Source organism: Nannospalax galili, unplaced genomic scaffold (genome assembly GCF_000622305.1).
Source record: "Nannospalax galili isolate Female #2095 unplaced genomic scaffold, S.galili_v1.0 scaffold704, whole genome shotgun sequence".
In the NCBI taxonomy this organism is placed as follows: domain Eukaryota; kingdom Metazoa; phylum Chordata; class Mammalia; order Rodentia; family Spalacidae; genus Nannospalax; species Nannospalax galili.
In genome coordinates, this window is record NW_008352394.1 from 916,127 (window position 1) to 928,511 (window position 12,385).

The window sequence follows — 12,385 nt, forward strand, 5'->3', positions numbered from 1 at the left end:
GGAGATCTTCTTTAAAGGGTAAAAACTCATTCTACTTTATGTCTTATAGGGTATATACTGAGTTCAATACTGTATAACTGTATTAATTTAACTGTGAACCTCAAAATTTACAGCTAATTTTGAAAGAGAAGCATCTTTGCTCTGGAAATTGTTATTGAATATGTTAATGCTGTAATGAAATGCTTCTAATCATGTGGTTATTAAATAATTAAAAAAAAATGAAACACTAGGCATGGTAACATATGCCTGTAATTTCAGCGCTTGCAGAATGGACAGGAGGATGATGAGTCCCAGAGGGGTCTGGGTGTGCGGATTAGTTTTTGTCTCCTTGACACAAACTAGAATCATCTGGGAAGAAGGAGTGTCAACTGAGGAATTTCTTCCATTGGGCTGGCCTGTGGGCATATCTGTGAGGCATTTTCTTAATTGTTATTTGGTGGAGGAGAGCCCAGCCCACTGTGGTTGGTGCCATCCCTGGGCAGGTAGACCTGAGCTGTATACTAAATAAAGCTGTGCAAACAATAAAAAAAAAAAAAATATCTGGAGGAAATGAGTAATAATACATGGTAAATTCTCAGTGTTATTAAATTATAAAAAGATGAACATATAAGTGGAAGTTTAAATGAAAAAGGTAAAGTTATTAATTCACAAAACAAAAAATATAGATGGCTTACAAAGAGATGAAGAGACAGTTAACATTTCCAGTAAATCAGTACACAATAGGTGCCTGGAGAGATGGCTCAGCGGTTAAGAACACTGGCTACTCTTGCAGAAGACCTGGGTTTGAGTCCCAGCACCCACATGGCAGCTAACAACTGTCCGAACTCCAGTTCCAGGGGATCCAACAGCCTCTTCTGTCCTCCATGGGCACTGCATGACATGAGTGCACTTACCTACATGCAGGCAAAACACTCATACACATAAAATAAAAATAATAAATAAAATATTTTTAAAAAAGTACACGCTATAATGGGCGTCAAGAGGTATTGGGGAAAATACTGGCTACATGTTCATCCATGGGCAGTAAAATTTTAGTGTACAATCTTTCTGGAAAGCAATGTATTTCAAAGTCCTTAAAATTCATATACTCTTAAAAGTTAGAGGTCTGGTTCCAGGGAACTATACTATATAAGGACACAAAAATGTATGGATGACTTTGTTTATTTCACTTTCATTAAAATTCCAGCATCAAAACCAATATCAAAACTGAACAGTAGGGTCTCAGTTGTGTATGATATTCAATATGAAAATGAGAACATTATGCAGCCATTAAAAAGATACATTTATCTTTACATTCATGAAAGGTAGCAGTGGTGGCCAGGTGTAGTGGCACACGCCTGTAATCCCAGCACTCGGGAGGCAGAGGCAGCAGATCTCTGTGAGTTCAAGGCCAGCCTGATCTACATAGTGCGTTCCAGGCCAGCTGGGGCTACAAGGAGACTCTGTCTCAAAGAGACCAAAAAAAGAAAAGATAGCAGTGAAGCGGTGACACACTGAATAAAGCTCTAACATACCCTGCCTTTATTCTTCCTAAATTCCTAACTTATTATTATCAGGCACCCATGAAAGGTAATAAAGAGAAAAGAGAAGAATGATAACTTATTTTTGTTATTTAAAATTTTTATTTATGTTTATTTGTATGAATGTCTTGCCTGCATGTATGTAAGTGCACCATGTGCATGCCATGAGTGTCAGATGTCAGCTACCATATGGGTGCTGGAAATTGAACCTGGGTCCTCTGAAAGAAGAATAAGCCTTCTTAACCACTGAGCCATCTCTCCAGCCAATTTAATTATTAATTAATTAATTAATTAATTAAGTTATAGACAGAGTCTGATGTAGCCAGGCTGGCCTTGAACTCCTGATCCTCCTGCCTCTACCTTCCAAGTGCCACTATGCCCCTTAAGAATGGTAATGTTTAACTGTAGAGGTTTTGCAAAGGTGTTTAGACTTCAGAAGAATTGGCATACAAGATAGAAGAATGACAGTTATTTAAAGAAAATCCTCCATGAGGTTAGATTGCAGACAATGTAATCATGGTTGAATAATACTTTCCTCACCTGATTACCCTGCCTGTGAGGAACATTGTATATGTGTTTACCAGCATTACGAATTAGAGTGATGATGTTGTTTTTAGAAATTCATATATAAAAAGGGGACTATTGTTAGTGATGCTATATTTTTGTTTCTCCCAAGATCCAAAGCACTTCTTTTCCCTCTTCTATTAACTCATGACATCAAAGTGATACTTCATTTTCTTGACTACAAAGAAACAGGTCTAGAAGAATCACAAGGTGTATTACCTCTGCAAGGTGAATTAAAGAATTTAGTTTTTGGAGATTTTTTAAACATAATTTTAAAAAGTAATTTCACTGTTAAATATATAACTCACTGATTTTAAATATATTTAAAAAATGTAAAGCAGGGAGGTGGTGAGATGGCACAATGGGTAAAAGGCACTTTACTGAACTAGTCCAGTGACTGGAGGCTTATTCCCAGAATCCACAAAGTTGTCCTCTGATCTCCATAAGCATGCTGTGGCATGTTCACACACACACACACACACACACACAATGTGCACACACACACTAATAATAAATTTAAAAAATTAAAAAGTGTAAAGCAAAACACTGAAACTACAGACCACCGGAAGCTTTTGTTCTTAGCACATATAATAAGGGCACGTTCCATTGTTATTTTAACAGCTTCATGAAAATCTACCATATGCTGCAATCTATTTAGCTGTCATTGAACATTTGAGTTATTTCCAGCTTGGACTATTAAGAAACTTTAGTCTGGGACTGGAGAGTGCCTGGGGCTCAGCAGTTAAGAGTTCTTGCTGCTCTGGCAGAGGACTTGCATTAGGTTCCCAGCACCCACATGGTGGCTAACAATGGCCTGTAACTAGTTCCAGGCAATCTGATGCCCTCTTTTGACCTCTGAGGGTTCTTACACACGTGTGGTGTACATAGACTCACACAGGCACAGAAATACACATCTAAAATAATAAATACATTTTTTTTGTCAAAAAACTAACTTTATTTTTCAATTCAAAATTTAAGTCAACATGTTAGTCTACTAACCAAGATATTCATGGACACAGTTTATGGCCAAAAGATTGAATTTAACACTTGTTTAAGATAAAAGAGACTATACCATGGAGTATTAGCCATTCATCCTAGCATCTGCTGACCATGGCAAACACAGACCTCCTCAGAGAGGCAGGAGTGGTATGCTTGCTGAAAGTTGCCTGAAAAATCCAGGCCTGGGTGACTTTCTGTTTTCCTTTCCCAGAGCTCCCCCAACATCACACACTGACTTAGCCCACTTCTTGTTCATTTTCCCGGGTAAAGTTCTGATTAAGTAAACCATTTGGTCATTATTAAAACCAGGGAAAATGCATTTGCATTATTTTTTTTGATCTTTTAAAAAAATTTATTTGATAACCGCATGATTAGAAGAAGCATTTCATTACAGCTTTAACATATTCAATAACAATTTCCAGAGCAAAGATACATCTCTTTCAAAAGTGGCTGTAAATTTTTAGGTTCACAGTTGAATTAATACAGTTACACAATATTGAACTCAGTATAAACCCTATAAGACATAAAATTGAATGAGGTTTTAACCTTTAAAAAAGATCTCCATTTCATTTTAATATATAATTTCCTACAGACTTATTTTTAATGCTATTAACACTTAGATGTTTGCACATGTATCTCTAATCTCTATGTATCTGCTTATTATTAGTCACAGTCGATTACACTCAGATCCTTGGCACCTAAGTATGGATATAAAGTCCATTTCAATGGTAAAGTTTATCACCTCTACTAATTAACATGAAGTAAATTTTTATGCTTCCTCCTCAAATATAACTAATTTTTCTTATTTGTTGATTTTTGTGTGTGTATATCATACAAAACATCCCAAATAATCTTATTCATCTATATACCCACTTCCCAAATGGCACCCTCCCATAGCCCCCCCCCCCACTGGAGCCCATATACTCTGTCGTCCCTGTTACTGTCCACTGTGTTGTCAGCACCCCAAGCTATTCCCCAGTGCTTGTCCATCCACTGACCCTAGTCAGCCTACCTAGAGTTCCTTGTTTTAGGAAGATCAGCTCTTCCTCATCTAGTAGCAATCAGTTGTCAATATTCCTTTAGATAAGATTGGGGTCTGCTGTTCATTTTCCCAGTTCTATGCTGGGTTACTATCTGGGAGTCCCTTTGGCCACCCTGGCCAACAACTCAAAGGAAGGTATCTCCTGTCTGGTATTGTTTCTTGTTATATAGCCTTTAGCTATGCATATGGACTATTAAAAAATTATATTGCTCCCTTTAATCTTTGGTTATACTTTCCTTTTGCATGTTTAAGACCATACAGTTGGCCCACATAAACCAACTTATTTTTACTCTTAAGGCCGTTTGAGGGTCTGTTCCTCAGGGGTCACATGGGCTTGGGAGGAGCCCTGGCTCCTTTCTTTTACCAGTTCTGCCTATGTGAAGATAAGTCAAAGGTCTTACTCGACCATGGCTGGCTTTGCTTGGAGGCATGGAGGAAATGATTCCTCTGAGTTGACCCTCCTCTTTGTAGACTGGACACTGGTTCAAGTCCATCTGGTGAGGTCTCCACAGCCTCCTTGATCAAAAAGACAGATGACTACCCACAATTACAGAACATTTTGTGAGATGCTCATAGTCCCCTGGAACTTAGTTGACCTAGGAGGGCAAGGAGCAAAAACTGTCCTTTATGTCCCTCTGACCAAATTAGTATAGGCCTCAAAGTATGTCTGCTAAATATCCAAGAAGGTTAGTTCCACCAACCTGGTACTTTTAATTACCATATGCCATGTAGATAAAGCTTGGGCAAAGACAAAACGTTCTCAGATAAACCTTGCTGCTCTTGCAGAGGACTTGCGTTAGGTTCCCAGCACCCACATGCTGGCTAACAATGGCCTGTAACTCCAGTTCCAGGTGATCTGATGCCCTCTTTTGACCTCTAAGGGCTCTTACACACAGGTGGTGCACATAAACTCATACAGGCACAGAAATATACATCCAAAATAATAAATAAATACATCTTTTTTAAAAAAGGAAATGTTATAAGAACATTATTATGTAAATTTCTGCATATATTTCACATTATTTCCTTAGATTCTTAGGAATAAAATTGTGATGTTAAAAAGTGAAAATGAGCTGGGCGTGGTGGCATATGCCTGTAGTCTCAGCACTTGGGAGGCAGAGGCAGGTGGATCTCTGTGAGTTCAAGGCCAGCCTGGTCTACATAGTGAGTTCCAGGAAAGCTGGGGCTACAGGGAGACCCTGCTTCAAAAAAAAAAAAGACAAAAAAAAAAAAAGTGAAAATGTTTTTAAGACTCTGTACATGTTCCCAAGTTAATTTCTAGAAAGTCTGAGTACCAGGACTTTCTCCTTTACATACAGTTTTTATACTGAGAACTGAAACTAACTGTTCTCATAAACTTACTGCTAAGTTGAAAGGATGTTTTTGTTTCTCTCTCTCCATTAGCATGACTTCATTGTTCCCAAACGTGCCCAGGTAGAGTTTATGAAAAGAAAGAGTCATCAATACATGAATGGAAAACACCTTGAGGCTCTTTGAATTTCTTACTTCAAAAATCCTTACCTTATTGTTTTCACCAATCCTGGACTGTTGTGTCCAGATCCTTACCTAATCCTAGTCATACCCTCTACCTTCTCCATTAGAAGAACCATCTTAACCCAAATTTGAATTTCCAATTTTCAGTAGGTGCCAATGGTCTCCTATTCTGGACACAAAGCAATGTAGATCTGGTGTTTTCCTTATCTCAGGCAGCAATAACAGCTTGGTCTAACACATTGTGTTGGTGATAGTCTATGCATTTTGCAGAGTTCAAAATCCTTGCGGGTATAGCAGGTTTACACCAATGTAGCCAAAAGCCAGAGAGGTTAGGATACAACCAGGTGCTAACCTGGCCTAGCAGCCAGCCCCATCTTACAAACCCAAGCAGGTTGTTTTATGAGTAAAGAAGGATTACTGGAGCTGTGTGGGGTGAAAAGTCCTGTGATTCCCCTAATTCTAGCACGTGTGTGTGTGTTGTATGTGTTTCTATGTTTTGTGTGTGTGTGTGTGTGTGTGTGTGTGTGTGTGTGTATGTGTGTGTAGAGGCTGAGGCAGGAAGATCTCTACTTCAAGGCTAGCCTGGGCTATAAGACCTTGTCTGGACAAATAAAACAAAATAAAACAGGGAGAGAGGAGGGCTGGCAGGGCAAAGACTGTGGTGAGAGGAAAGGAGAGTGGAGAGGAAGGAAAAGGAAGGGAAGAGGGGAGAGGAGAGAGAGGAGAGGAAAAGAGCTGGAGAGAGTGAGAATGTGAGAGGGAGAGGATTAGTGGAAGAACAACATGCGTCCTTTGTGCAGGGACCTTTTGTTTTGTTACTGTTGCCTGATACAATTAACAGCCTCCTCTTTCTCCTGGTGTGGGTATGCATTCCAAGGAGTTCTTCACTGTCAAGCTGGCACTGATCATCGGACTTTATTAATCTAGCTCTCCATAATGTCACCATCAATGTTTTATTATCAGTAAATATAGCTCTCATTCATTAATTTTCTGTATGCCAAGCCCTGGGCTACAAGCTTTATGTACATTTTGACCTCATGCAATTTTCACAGACCTCTGAGCCAAGGTTGTTTTTAAAGCTATTTTATAATCTATTCAGAATTATAATCCCAGGCATGACATCCAGAATCTGTATTTTAAAAAAAACATCAGCTATTCCAGTGTCAGTGCCTGTGTCCATTGGTGAGTGTTGGGAGCCATTGCTGTGGTTGATATGGAGGAGGTGACAGGGCCACACAGACACATGTGAGGGAGCTTAGAATGGGTGAGACTGTAAGCAAGGTACGCAAATGCCTCCTAAAGGCACAAGTGCCTGTGAAACCAGCTTGAGTCCAATGCTAGTGTTTTGGGGGTCATGCTACTGAACGAAATTCAAGGCCAGGATTTTTGTTGTTTGCGATGTGAAGAAGGCTTCAGTTATTAACCCTTTGACTTGAATTTTAAGACTTTTATTATATCAGCAGTCCTACGGAGAATCATGGGATAAGGAAAATATTTTAAAATGTTCAAATCCCAATCCTCTTTGATTTGGGTCCTTTTTGTGGAACAGGACTTTTGAATGTCCTTGAGAGGAATTCAGAAATCAGATTTTAATGGAGCTGAGATAGGAGCTCCATTATCAAGATAGGAGGGAATGGGTTCAACAAATGAAATGTTTGTGTAGACAGTAATGAAGTTTTCACCTATAGGAGCATACTCTATGTGCTGTTCCACAATTTTACTTGGCATTTGAAAGGAAAAATGTTGTCATAGCAACAGTGTAACAAACAATGCAGAATCACATACAGATGAATCGTAACTATATACAAGACAAAGAAGCAAGTGCTCTCTGGGGCCGGCTTTATTATGCTTAACAAGCACGACAAACATTCTAATGAGGTTTTCTTATTATTTTTCATAAGAAAACAAGGGAAGTGCATGAAGGGAAAATAATGTGAATTGTATTTATTTCTATGCTATTACCACAGCAGGGCCTAAGGCTGTTGCCACAGCCTCACCTATGGGGTCCGAACCTATTTATGGGGTGGAGATGAGTGGGGTTTAAGATGGGCTCTGTTCCAGAATAAGTTTCTCTCTTTCTCTTTCTCATACACACATAAGCAGACACACATACATACACACATATACCATATACACATAAGAAAATAAATGCACATATACACACATACACCACACACAAGCAAAAACACAAATAAACGCATACCTACACATACCACACATACCAGCAAACATACATTTACACATATATACACTACACACAAGGAATCACACACATATATACACATACCACACAGACACACACGAGCAAACAAACATACATATACACATACATAAACCATACACAAGGAAATACATACCCCTCCCCACATGTACAAGCAAACACACATATACACACATCACACTGTATTACATGGTTCTAAGAGTGCTCTGCTGGTCCTGCTCTGGGGAACAAATCTGAATGTCTTTGTGATTCTCTGAGACTCTTCTTTGAGGTTTATGAAGAGAGATATCGCATGTAGGCTACTAAACCATGTCGATCTGTTGGTTTCAGTTGTGATTATGTATCATTGACATATGTCCCTGGGTCTAGAAAATTATTGTTTTCTGTAGACTTTGTAGATAAAATGCTGTCTGTTGATACAGAGCTGTGAGTATGAACTTGATGCTCTTGACTCTGAAACTTCCCTTGAGCCTGTACTTGAATCACAGAGAGGGGCAGGTAACTGGGCTCTGCTCCTACAGTTTCTGAATTTGCATTTCTGACAAGATCCCAGGGGTCTGAGGACCAGGCTTTGAGAACTACTGTTTTAGTCAGAATTCATCTATAGAAAGGTGTGTTTAGGGACTACAAGAGGGGCTGGAGAGGTAGCTTAGTGATAGAGTGCATGTCTAGCAAAGCCAGGGTCTTAGGGTCTGTTCCCCAGCACTGCAAAAATACATAAATGAAAAGAAAATTAAAAAAATTTAAAAGACTTAGAACATTGCTGTATTGGGATTTGAGATGCCTCACAAGAGGTTATGTGTTGTAAACTAATTTCCAAATTCACATGTTAATGGTATTTGGAATAATTAGGATTAGATGAGGTCACTTGAGTGAAGCCCAGTGCTGGCACTGGGGTGTGTAAGTGGCTAAGAGGGAGAGACCCCCCCCCCCCAACTAGTACATTGTTCCAGCTTGCCCTGTGATGCCTCCAGCATCTTGGCGTGGCTCTCCTGTGGTCAGAGTGATGAACAACACAGACTACTACAGATATTTCAGTGGTCCATAGATTACAAAGTCTGTAGTGTTCAGTTACAGCAACGGAAAACTGACCAAAACAACTGGTGTTATATTTTTTCAACTCAGGGAGGTCCCAGTGTAGAAGAGGGTCAAAGCTGGGACTTAATTGAGGTAAGAGATTAACCAAAGAAAGAGATTAAGTGAAGAACTCTCTTTCCTCAGCCCCAAGGCAGGGCAGGAGGGTCTACTTTCTAGGTGTTTCTGTAAGTGAAGACTGCTGGTAACAGAAATGTAAGAGCTTTTCAGAGAATTCGTCCTCAACCAGCTTTGGCATCACTGGAAATGAGATGTTTCATACCCTGCCACAGACCTGCCGAACCTGAATTACGCTTCTCAAGCTCCCTAGTATAATTCACACACACATTAAAGTCTGAGAAGCACTACTCTGAGAGACAAGCTGCCACCACAGGTGTCTGAACTCCTGAGTTTTAGCCTGGGTTCTGCCTTTAGTCAGCTGTGAGGCCTTTACTAGGTTCAGACCACAGAGTAGGGGAGGATTGCTGACCTACAGTTCTTGGTAGCTCAGAGAGGCTGTGATTCTGACTATAGCTGGGCAGGTTCAGACTTGCTCTGTCATTTCAGAAAGGTTCTGAGAAGGGTCCCAGGGCCTTTCAGGGCTTTGAGCTCCTCCCCTGCTACCTCTTTCACACTCCTGTGAACTGGTGTGAGCCCCAGAGGGATATACACGCCTAGGACATGCCATTGTTCCTGGTGCTGGAACCAGGGATCACAGTGTGTAATCTCTTCATATGCGTTCACCAGCAAACAGTTTGGAGAAAGTACACCCAGTCTAATTGCACTGGGGAAATAAAGACCACGCGAGTAGCTTTTAGGAAAACAGATGGGTTAGTTATCCTTTTGGGAAGATCCCAGTACTTAACAGTGCTATTCTGGTGTCCAAAGGCATTGGTTCTAGGATCCCTAGGATTCCAATACCCATAGGTACTCAAGTCTCATATATGAAACAGTGTAGTGCGTGCACAGAGGCCATGAATGTTCTTCTACATATGTTAAATCATCTCTAAATTACTTAAATGTCTACTATAATATGCTGTGTAAATACTTAATATATACAGGGGAAGGAAAAAGTCTGTATATGTTCAATATAGACCACCCTTCCCCCATATTTTCTGTTCATGATTAGTTGAATCTGAGGATGTAGAATCTATGGTTACAGGGACCCATTAGCTTTGCTTTCCAAATGGCATATGGAAGCACTTTTCAGATTTGAAACATGAGTTAATTAATATTAGGTGAACAGGAAAGATATCTGGTAGCCCAAATTAACAGGAAGCCCTTCCTGTGGAGGTGTTTGATTTGCTGCATAGGACAGACTGCACGGAAGGACTTCAGACACATGGGTTTCCACGCCCAGCACATTTTCTTAAGGCTTGATGGACGGCGTACTAGTTCTGGTTCCAGTCCGTCACTCTGACATGTTATGAATTTAAAACTGTTTACCCCAAATCTGCCCAGAGGAATTAAACATTTTTGTGACTGCTGGTGGAACGGTTTGGCTGTTAAGGTGAATTTCTTTTGGCTGTCGTCGAGCAAAACTCTCAGCCCCTTTCTTAGACACAGGCCCTGACTGCGGAGGAAGTGAAAGCTTTCTTTCCAGGGTTCGTCCTCGCAGGTTGGTCTCTCCTGTCACGGCCTTTGCTTTGGGTCTCTTGAATTGCACTCTTTGGCCAGCAGGGGCCGGAGCAGTTTGTTGGAGAAAGAGGGAAGAGGGAGGAAATGCCCAAAACAGAGGAGTTGGGTTTCCTATGGGCTAACTCAGGGTTAGAGGAGATGGCAGAGCACCCCAGACAGAACCCTCTAACCTGTAGCCTCAGTGTTTACCGCCCCCCGCAAAGTCATCGTAGGGATGGGAGGAAGAATTGCCCCAGCTCTGCGCTTAACCATGCGAATCTGTGGAGGTGGTGGGGGCAGCGACTTCTGCCACAGGATGCCAGTGATTTTGTGTGTCGGTAGTGCTTTTGTTGTTGCCCTTTGTTTGTCAGCATGATACCTACGTCTTTCTTTTAAAGGAAACTAGCTGTGCCTACAGCTTGGAGACCGTGGGAAATCCTATTTCCGTGGATACCTTTTGTGTGCTTTGGAAACTTTCACTTTTTATATTACATACTTCAATAAACAAACAAGCAGACTGTCAACCGAATTCAAAGATAAGCAAGGCCTCAATGACCACACGGGAGAGTGGAGCAGGCCTGGGGATCCTTGGAGGCCGAGCCAGCCTGCGGCAGCTCGAAGCACCTCGCCCAGCACCTCGCTACCCGGGCAGGAGGCCGCTGAGACCCGAGCGCTCCCGGCCGCGGTTTTGCTGGGTGCGCCCAGAGACCGTAATGGACTGGGGTCTGCTCCGCGCAGGGTCTCCTTCCGTCCTCTCCGCAGGCCAAGCCTTTCCTGTTCACAGAACACTGGGGTGAATTAGACTCTTCCTTTGGGAAACAAAAGCCATACAAAGACTGTGTGTGCAGACCTTCTTCCTCAACAGTGGGGTGCTTGAAGCTGCGTTGCAGCTGCGGGGGCTGTCGCCATCCCGAGGTTACTGAAAGCGCTTTAAAAAGATGCTGAAAGGAAAGAGCTAGCCTAGAGTACTTTTGGAAATGGAACATTTTGAAAGCCTTATTTATCTGCTCTTTGAAAAACAAAAACAAACTAATATCCGCTAGGGCAGACCATTGCAACCTCTTACATCATGGCATGAAGAAAATAACAATATTTGAAGAGCATTTGAGGCAAGACCAGAGGGAATCTGAGAGCATCTCTAAGAGTCTTATTAAAAAAAAAATTAAATACAGCTTTAAAAATTTTATTTAATAACCACATAATTATTAGAAGCATTTCAATTACAACAGCATTGACATAGTCAATAACAGTTTCCAGAGCAAAGATGCATCTCTTTCAAAATTGGCTGTAAAGTTTTAGGTTCACAGTGTCGAATTAATACAGTTATATATTATTGTACTCAGTATAAACCCTATAAGACATACAATTGAATGAGGTTTTAACCTTTTAAAAAGGTCTTCATTTCATTTAAAATACACTGTTTCATATAGAAACTCATTTTTAATGCAACTAACACTTAGATGTTTGCACATGCAACTCTAATCCCTATATATCTGATTATTACTATATTTTTATTTTTAACATTAAAAAATTATTTATTTAGTAACCACATAATTAGAAGTCATTTCATGACAACAGCATTGACATATTCAATAATAATTTTCTGAGCTAAGATGCATCTGTTTCAAGATTGGCTGTACATTTTTAGGTTTACAGTTCAATTAATATACATATACAATATTGTACTCAGTATAAACCCTTTAAGACATAAAAAAGATCTCCGGGGCTGGAGAGATGGCTCAGTGGTTAAGAACACTGACTGTTCTTGCAGAAGACCTGGGTTCAAATCCCAGCACCCACATGGCAGCTAACAACTGTCCGTAACTCCAGTTCCAGGGGATCTGACAGCCTCTT

At 40.6% G+C, this 12,385-nt stretch overlaps 1 pseudogene; it reads right to left on the reverse strand.

Moving 5' to 3' along the window:
- The window catches only part of LOC103747097, an 86,428-nt pseudogene that overhangs the window by 9,467 nt on the left and 64,576 nt on the right, over positions 1 to 12,385 (reverse strand).